This window comes from Clupea harengus, chromosome 13 (genome assembly GCF_900700415.2).
Source record: "Clupea harengus chromosome 13, Ch_v2.0.2, whole genome shotgun sequence".
NCBI classification, from domain to species: Eukaryota; Metazoa; Chordata; class Actinopteri; order Clupeiformes; family Clupeidae; genus Clupea; species Clupea harengus.
Window position 1 is genome coordinate 15,954,356 of NC_045164.1, and position 8,186 is coordinate 15,962,541.

An 8,186-nucleotide genomic window follows, 5' to 3' on the forward strand; every position below is an offset into this window, starting at 1 on the left:
GAAATTTGATTTTTTTGATACTATAACAAACTAGCGAGTCAACAACTTTCCTAACACAGTCAAACATCAAGCACATGGTTGTTTTGCTTGGTTTATGGCAGGTAAAATACAGGCAAGCTGGTCTCAGGTAGAGAAGTATAATGGGAGATGCTCTGGGGTAAATTGCGTTATTGAGGTATTTAATGCAGCGCAAGTCTGTCACTTCCAAAAAAGTGTCCGGGTGACGTAATGCTAGGGTTGGTATAGCAACTGTCACTCAAGAGTTGTTTGAAAGCCAATTACATCACCCGGACACCTTTTGCCATGACAGCTCCATTGGGTTCCCGTGCGTTGCGTTTCATGCTTTGCTTGGGGCAACTTGTTACTCGCTTAATATTGTGCCTAAAACTATGAAGTATTTGGTTTTAGCTACACCTGCCGGTATCCTGTACGTCAACATTTGCAGTCAATACTACTTTTTTAATCGCTATATATTGTGGCTAAACCAATTTTTCCCCGGTAAATAAAGTTTAGCCGTTAACATCATCATTTGCATTTCAATTAAAATTGTTTAGAGTAGAAATTTGTTTTTATAAAAAGGAGAAAATACGGTGCTTGTTCATCTACCTTTTAAAGGGGCCATATTATGAAAATTCCACTTTTTTAGTGCTTCTCCACGTTAATTTGGGTATCTGGCATGTCTACCAACCCAAAACCGCTGAAAAAAAACCATTGGCGATCTTTGTTATGGTTCCTCTTGGTCAGAAACGTCATGATTTAGTCTACGAATGAGATTCCCGTGTCTTGGCCTGTCACAAGACATTGGGAGGTTCCCTACATGGCCTTGGCCCACCCCATCCCCAGCCCCCCCCCCCCCACACACACACACACACACACACTCGTTACACATAAAACATTTGCCAGAGGGCATCAAAGCCGTTATTGCAAAGCTCAGATATACTCTGAATAGCTAGCTAGCAGCATGCAGCAAACGAAGCAGCAAACAAAGTTCTCAAGATGCGCTGTGGTCGGCTGCACAGATCCTCACAGATCTATACATCATGTTCCAGCCTCAGAAGAGACGAGCGAAATGGATTGATTTCATTTTTGAAGGCAATGTCCCGGAAAGAATTGGCAAAATTCTGTTTGTGTGCGCAAACCATTTTGAATTGGACTGTTTTGCCAACCTGGGTGAATATAACGCTGGACTCGCAACAAGATTGACCTTGCAAGCGGGTTCAGTACCATCTATCCGTCGCATTTCAGACGAGGCAAATGTAAGTATTTTTTAAAAATAATTCTGGTACGTGCATTGACCATTTAGTGTGGGTGGTTAGGGACGTTAGGAATGTTGATGGGGATGTTAGCATTGTTGCGTTTTGGGGAACTAGTATGTGTAATTTTCGCGAACAATAACCTTTAGTTAAAAAATAACTATAACTTTTTTAACATTAGCGTGTAAGACCTTGCCTCGGAGCCAGCTGGTGTATATAGCTGTAGCAGTTAAAAGTTCGCTAGAAATGTGGCCAATGTGTTGAATTTTTCTGTTGGCAATGTGATGCATTAGGCTAGTTATGTCTGCCTTGTACAGCAGTTCGTTTGGATGTAATAGGTGTGATAATTTACGTTTGCATGGGTATATAGTGCCTACCGCAAACAGCAAGAACATTTCTGTGAACTATTTGTTAGGACTTCGAGATGTTAACACTAAAATAACCTGGCAGTGAAATTATAGGCTTTGTGTAAAACTTAGCGACATTAGCATCTTGTAATGTGTAGGAGCCAGCTGATGTATATCAATCGCTAAAGATATGGCCAACGAATTTTTGTGTGAACAGTTAGGCTAGCCTATTTTAATCTAGGCTTACTTATACAGTAGATAGTTCGTTTGGATGTCTATGGAGAGGAATTTGTGTCGAAGTATATAATGTCTTTATGAAAAATAGTTCTCATCCAAAAAACATTCCTTTGTGAAAATGCTTGTGTTGGGGTGGAGGTGTTAATAGTCTGCCTGCAAATATGATTCAAGGCAATTAGCCCTCCTGTTGACACCTTCGACACAACAATGATGGGGTCATACATGTTAAATGGGCACTTTTTTAGTTCATGAACGACGTGTTTAGCAGCTAAGAGACTCACCTGCATTTACCAAAACATGCTGCTTACTGTTCATATCACTTGTATCTTATACCATACTGTATATATTCTATTTATACATTTTTATATTACCACTTTGCACATACTCTGCACTCTTCTGATTTTGCACTTCTGGTTAGATGCTAACTGCATTTCGTTGCCTCAGTACAATTTATATGTATAAATACATATATATAAACAAACCTAATAACCAATGCCATAATCATTTTGAATCTATAGTTATGTTTTCCCCCTTTTTTTTACAGGGACACCAGCCTTCAGCAGATTAGAGAAGGTGTTGACCAACAAGAGGGTTCTGAAAGATGTGGGGAAGCTGAGCCCTCACTACCAGACCTCGTCGTTGGAGTCTTTCCACATCGTCATTCTGCGTTTTGCGCCCAAAAACGTAGTCTTTCCTTTTCTTGGAATGTTATGCAGGTAACAGTACGATCATTTTTTCAAAGAAATGTATACCTATTATGTATTATACAAACTATTATACACGCATACACACATGCTCTTATAAGTATTATTTTCTCCCCAAAGACTCTCCCTGGCAGTCCTGCATTTCAATGAAAATGCTGGGCGTCCCCAAGCAACAAGTTCAGCTGGTGAGCCGCTATTTAAAGTGAACCTCCCAAAATACAAGAAGGGCGAGTGCACTGCAAAGCCGGTGAAAGCAGAGCCAACCTTCCGTGAGTCACAGGCTTTATTTGAAATTCCACCAAGTCAAACAATGTACAAACAGTATGTGAAACTTAAATAACATATACATTAACTGCTGTCTTTAAATGGTCTTCATAATAAATAGAATAATATCATTGCAAAATAATTATAAAAATAAAATAATAAATACAATATAAACTATAAATAAAAACAATGTAAAAGTTTTGGATTTTTTTTTTATATTACAGAGTACGTGGATAACCTGTTGGACCTCATCTTTCACAAGGTTTTTCAGGACCCGGCCCCATATGTGAATGAGGTGCTGAAGATCCCAATACCCGCGGATCTCTCTGCCCAGTTTGAGAAACCTGACAAGCGGGAAGTTGTAGCCAGCTATGTGTCAAGGTTCAATCGAGGGCAGGTCTGAACCCCGTATACCTTCCTTGAGCATCAGGGAACACTCTTCGTATCTGGAGCACAACTCAGGACGGCAGGACGACCCTGATTCTCCGGCCCAGATAGCCCCAACACCAGCCAACAAAGCTTCTGTACGCCAAATACCTGTAACGTCTAAGCAAAGTTTACATTGTATAAGAGAATAAAAGGTGATACACATATACAGTGCCCTCCACAATTATTGGCACCCTTAGTGAATGTTACCAAAACAGGCTATGAACAAATATGTCTTTGCTGTTTATCCTCTCAGTCTTTTACTCAAAATATTCAGAAAAATCTTACCTTTTCATTGAAGTAAAATTATTGAAAGAATTTTTTTTTTTGACATTAAATAAAATATTTTTCTCCAAAACATGGGTGCCACAATTATTGGCACCCCTAGAAAATCTTATAATTAAAATCTAACTGAAGTATATTACCAGTTATGTTTTACATTTTTAAGTTCACCTGTTTGATTAGGAACTCTTTAGTGGTCAACCATGACTTCCTGTTTCACTCGGGTATAAATATGAGGTGACACAGGCCAAATACCCTTAGTCATTCATCAAGATGGGAAAGACAAAAGAACACAGTGTCGAAGTGCGACAAAAAGTTGTTGAGCTGCAGAAATCCGGAAAAGGATATAAGAAAATATCTTAACAGTTGAAAATACCCATTTCCACAATCAGGGCAATAGTTAAGAAGTTCAAAGCGACAGGAGATGTAAGGAATCAGCCTGGAAGAGGACCTATCTGTAAATTGACCCCACGCACCGTGAGGAGGATGGTTCGACTGGCAAAAGAATCTCCAAGGATCACAGCTGGAGAATTGCAGAGGTAAATTGAGTCTTGAGTTCAGAAAGTCTCCAGAACTACCATCAGACGCCACCTCCATCACCACAAATTGTTTTGGAGGGTTGCCTGAAAAAAGCCTCTGCTGTCAATCAACAACAAAGTAAAGCGCCTACAGTTTGCCAAATGTAAGTCAGACTTTCAATGGGACCGAGTTATATGGTCAGATGAGACCAAAATAAAGCTTTTTGGCAACAAACATCAAAGGTGGGTTTGGCGTAGACAGAAAGATAGCCATACAGAAGAGACCCCCATACCCAATGTGAAGTATGGTGGCGGAGCTTTGATGTTGTGGGGCTGTTTTTCTTCCAAAGGCCCTAGACATCTTGTTAGGATACATGGTATCATGGACTCCATCAAATACCAGCAGATATTAAATGAAAACCTAACAGCCCCCTCCAGTAAGCTTAAAATGGGCTGTGGTTGGACCTTCCAGCAGGTCAATGATCCGAAGCACACCTCAAAATCAACACAAAAATTGTTCACCGACCACGGAATAAAGGTTTTGCCATGGCCATCACAGTCCCCCGACCTAAACCCCATAGAAAATCTGTCGGAAGAGCTGAAGCCGAGTATACAAGCGTTGACCTAAGAATCTGAAGGATCTGGAGAGATACTGTATGTAGGAATGGTCTCAGATGCCGTGCCATGTGTTCACCAACCTCATCACGCATTAAAGGAGAAGACTCAGAGCTGTTATCTTGGCAAAGGGAGGCTGCTCAAAACATTAAATTAAGGGGTGCCAATAATTGTGGCACACCTGTTTTGGAGAATAATATTTATTTAATGTCAACATTTTTTTTTCAATGAAATAATTTTACTTCAATGAAAAGGTAAGATTTTTGTGAATATTTTGAGTGAAAGACCAAGAGGATAAACAGCAAAGACATATTTTTTCATAGCATGTTTTGGTCACATTCACTAAGGGTGCCAATAATTGTGGAGGGCACTGTATATAAAGTATTCCTTTGTTTACAGTATGGCTACAGATGGCACAAAGTGTAATTTTGTAATCAGTTTTTATTATACTTTTTTTTGTATTTATTACATATGTACCAGCTATTACATTTAATAACTATGTTTAAAAAGCACTGTGGCATTCTTTCTAGCAATCTTTCTGACAATAAAAGTGTATAGAAACAGTTTTGTGTGCCTTTAGTGTTTGATAAGTAACATGTCAACATTTGACGCGTGTAAAATGAGCAGTTAGCAAAGTAATACAGAGGGAAGGGTCATTTATTGTATTTTTTTCCTCAGTCATATTTGTATTGCAGAAATTACTAACTCATGCATAAAAAAAAAAAAACGTACTGCTCTATTCCTCTTAGACGTAAAGGCCCATAATCTGCCCTATAAACATTCGATGCATTCTGTAGTGAGTACACGTTCAAACACACAGGTTCAAGGCCTGGGTGATCGACCATACATGTAGTTGGGTTCTGAAGCTGCAGTAGTCTTCTTGTAACCTTGAATATTGAAAGTGTAAGTGACATGGAATATAAAACAGATGATGACTTCATATTTACAGTGCCATTCAAAATGAATTCACACTACCTGTGGTATCTCCCTGCAGCATACATGCTCAGGCTCCGTAGGCATTTGATCACACTTGCCACAAATACACCTGTATAAACAGAGTTTTAAAAAGTGACAACTTTGCAGGTAAAGTTTATTTGAAAGTTGTGTTCATATTACAGACATAAGTCATCAAATAAGTCATAAGTCATCAAATACAACGATTTAATAAGTAAACAAGGTTTAAACGCTAATTAATGGAGGTAAAAACGTTACCCCCACCCCTGCTTGGTCAATTACTGTTGTAAGATAACACTTTAGTTTACAGATGGAAATTTACTCATGTAGCATTTATATCTTTATGGCGTTCCCGTTACTTGCATTTACACAAACACTTTCACAAACAGTAACTTACATAAACACACTGTATTTGCTACATACTCATACATGCACAAATTATTCACGTATCTCGAATCTCTAGCACCACTATGCTCTCAAAACCGCTAACAAGACTGTGAGACCTTAGCCAATGTACAAACAAAAAAAAATATAGAAGTGACAAAGGTAACTTACCATTCAGAAACGTCCTGTTGAGCCCTAACTTCTCGAACTTGTTTGGGAGCCTTTTCTTGTTCAGGGTCTGACTCTGGTTCAAAACGATATGGTTGCACGACGCTATCTTCATCTGCAGTAGCCATATTTCTACAAAGGTAATGGCTAGCTGGGCAGGCAGCAGCTAGGCGAGCGCATCTCGTGGAGGAGGGGGGAGCTGGCTCATTAGCATTTAAAGGAACAGGCACTCAAAACAGGTCAATCTGTGGGGAGGTGTTTTTGACAGGGTAAAAAGGGTACTGTTTGAAATGATTCCTGTGGTATTTTGACCAAAATATGTTACAAACATTTCATTGAGACCCCAAGGAACCATATCAACTTGTGGAAAAATGGGCATACGATGGCTCCTTTAAGCAAGCCAGCAAGTTCATTTGCTAACATCTTAAATAATAAACGGTGCTTGTTCATCTACCTTTTTAGCAAGCCAGCCAGTTAATTTGCTAACTACTTAAATAATATACAGTGCTTGTTCATCTACCTTTTTAGCAAGCCAGCCAGTTCATTTGCTAACATCCTAAATAATTTAAGATCTACCATTATTTGTTGATATAGGCCTATTTAGAAAGACTTGGGAGAGTTCATAGTAGCTTGCTAGCTATACACTAAGCAAAATAATGTGCCCCAGCTAACGGAGGAATTGCTAATCGCTAACGAGATGCTAGCGGCGAAACCGGTTGAAATGTACTTACTACACTATAACAAACTTGTGAGTCAACAACTTTCCTAACACAGTCAAACATCAAGCACATGGTTGTTTTGCTTGGTTTATTGCAGGTAAAATACAGGCAAGCTGGTCTCAGGTAGCGAAGTATAATGCGAGATGCTCTGGGGTAAATCGCGTTATTGAGGTAGTCTGACTTCCAAAAAGAGCCCGGGTGACATAATGCTAACGTTGGTATAGCAACTGTCACTCAAGACTCGTTTGAAAGCCAATATTACATCACCCGGGCTCTTTTTGGCACCCGGTCACTTTTTACCATGACAGCTCCGTTGCGAGTATGGCTCTCAGCAGGCAGCAAATCGCTCTCATTTGCAAAGTTCAAGAATGCCCAACTTTCAGCAGGCAGCAAAGACGATTTTTTCCCCCTCAGCAGGCAGCAAATCGCTTCCATTCTATCCCAATGAGAGCAGCACGATAACGCGTGCCGTGGACACTCACTGTTAAGCTATGTTTCCATTTGGGCGTTAATCGTCCCGCTCTCATTGGGAATGAATGGAGACGATAGCCCGTCTGTCGAGCAATGAAACTCCTCCGCCGCCCTTTCAAAGTTGACGATTCTTTAACTTTATGCAAATGCAGACCACGCGGTAACCAATCAGTTCGGCATGTGTAAGAATTGGAAGCTGACGTTGTGCAGAAGGGCGGGAGTAATCAAAAAAATCAAAACAAGATGGCGGAGTCTCTGGATTCTGTCACTGGGAAATATTTTATGTAAATAAAGGTGTTTACACTACTTTTATATGTCTACATCGACTCGGTTTGTTGTTTATATACTACACGAACGCTGTGCGGGCAAACAGAATATTGTAGGTCTTAACTGAAGCTCTCGACCATTATTGTTAGCTTGCTGCTAACACTTTAATTGAAGATCAATGTAGAAGCTAGCTGCTAATAAGTTACATTTAACGTTTAATTTATTGTAGTTTGAGTAGTTCAATGATTGACTTTATTTAGCACAAAGCACTTGAACTTGATTGAACTGGAACTACCTATCTCTATCATCTCCGGGGGGGGGGGGGGGGCGGCGATTACCGGTTACGAAGGGGAAGTTAAATGTTTGCAATGTTTAATTTGCTTAACCTTCATTTGGCCGGTTGCCAGGGCTAATTTTATGATGAGCACACACATGAGTTGAGCACACAATGACAAACTGCAATTACATTACAATAGATTATTGTCGTTGCACAAAGTAAGGGAAACCAGTACAACGAAATGCAGTTTATCATCTAATCAGTAGTGCCATCATAGGAAGTACTAATTTCGTTAATGTG

At 39.8% G+C, this 8,186-nt stretch overlaps 2 long non-coding RNA genes across 2 annotated transcripts; one reads left to right on the forward strand and one right to left on the reverse strand.

Annotated features, from left to right (window-relative positions):
- The first annotated feature begins 1,103 nt into the window (after window positions 1-1,103).
- Window positions 1,104-3,164, forward strand: LOC116223318. The gene is made up of 3 exons (XR_004165038.2): window positions 1,104-1,256; window positions 2,382-2,810; window positions 3,030-3,164. It is a non-coding gene; the product is annotated as an uncharacterized LOC116223318 (long non-coding RNA).
- On the reverse strand, window positions 3,022-6,146 carry LOC116223319. The gene is made up of 2 exons (XR_004165039.1): window positions 5,622-6,146; window positions 3,022-3,351 (listed from the first exon to the last, which is right to left on the reverse strand). It is a non-coding gene; the product is annotated as an uncharacterized LOC116223319 (long non-coding RNA).
- Between the last annotated feature and the right edge of the window lie 2,040 nt (window positions 6,147-8,186).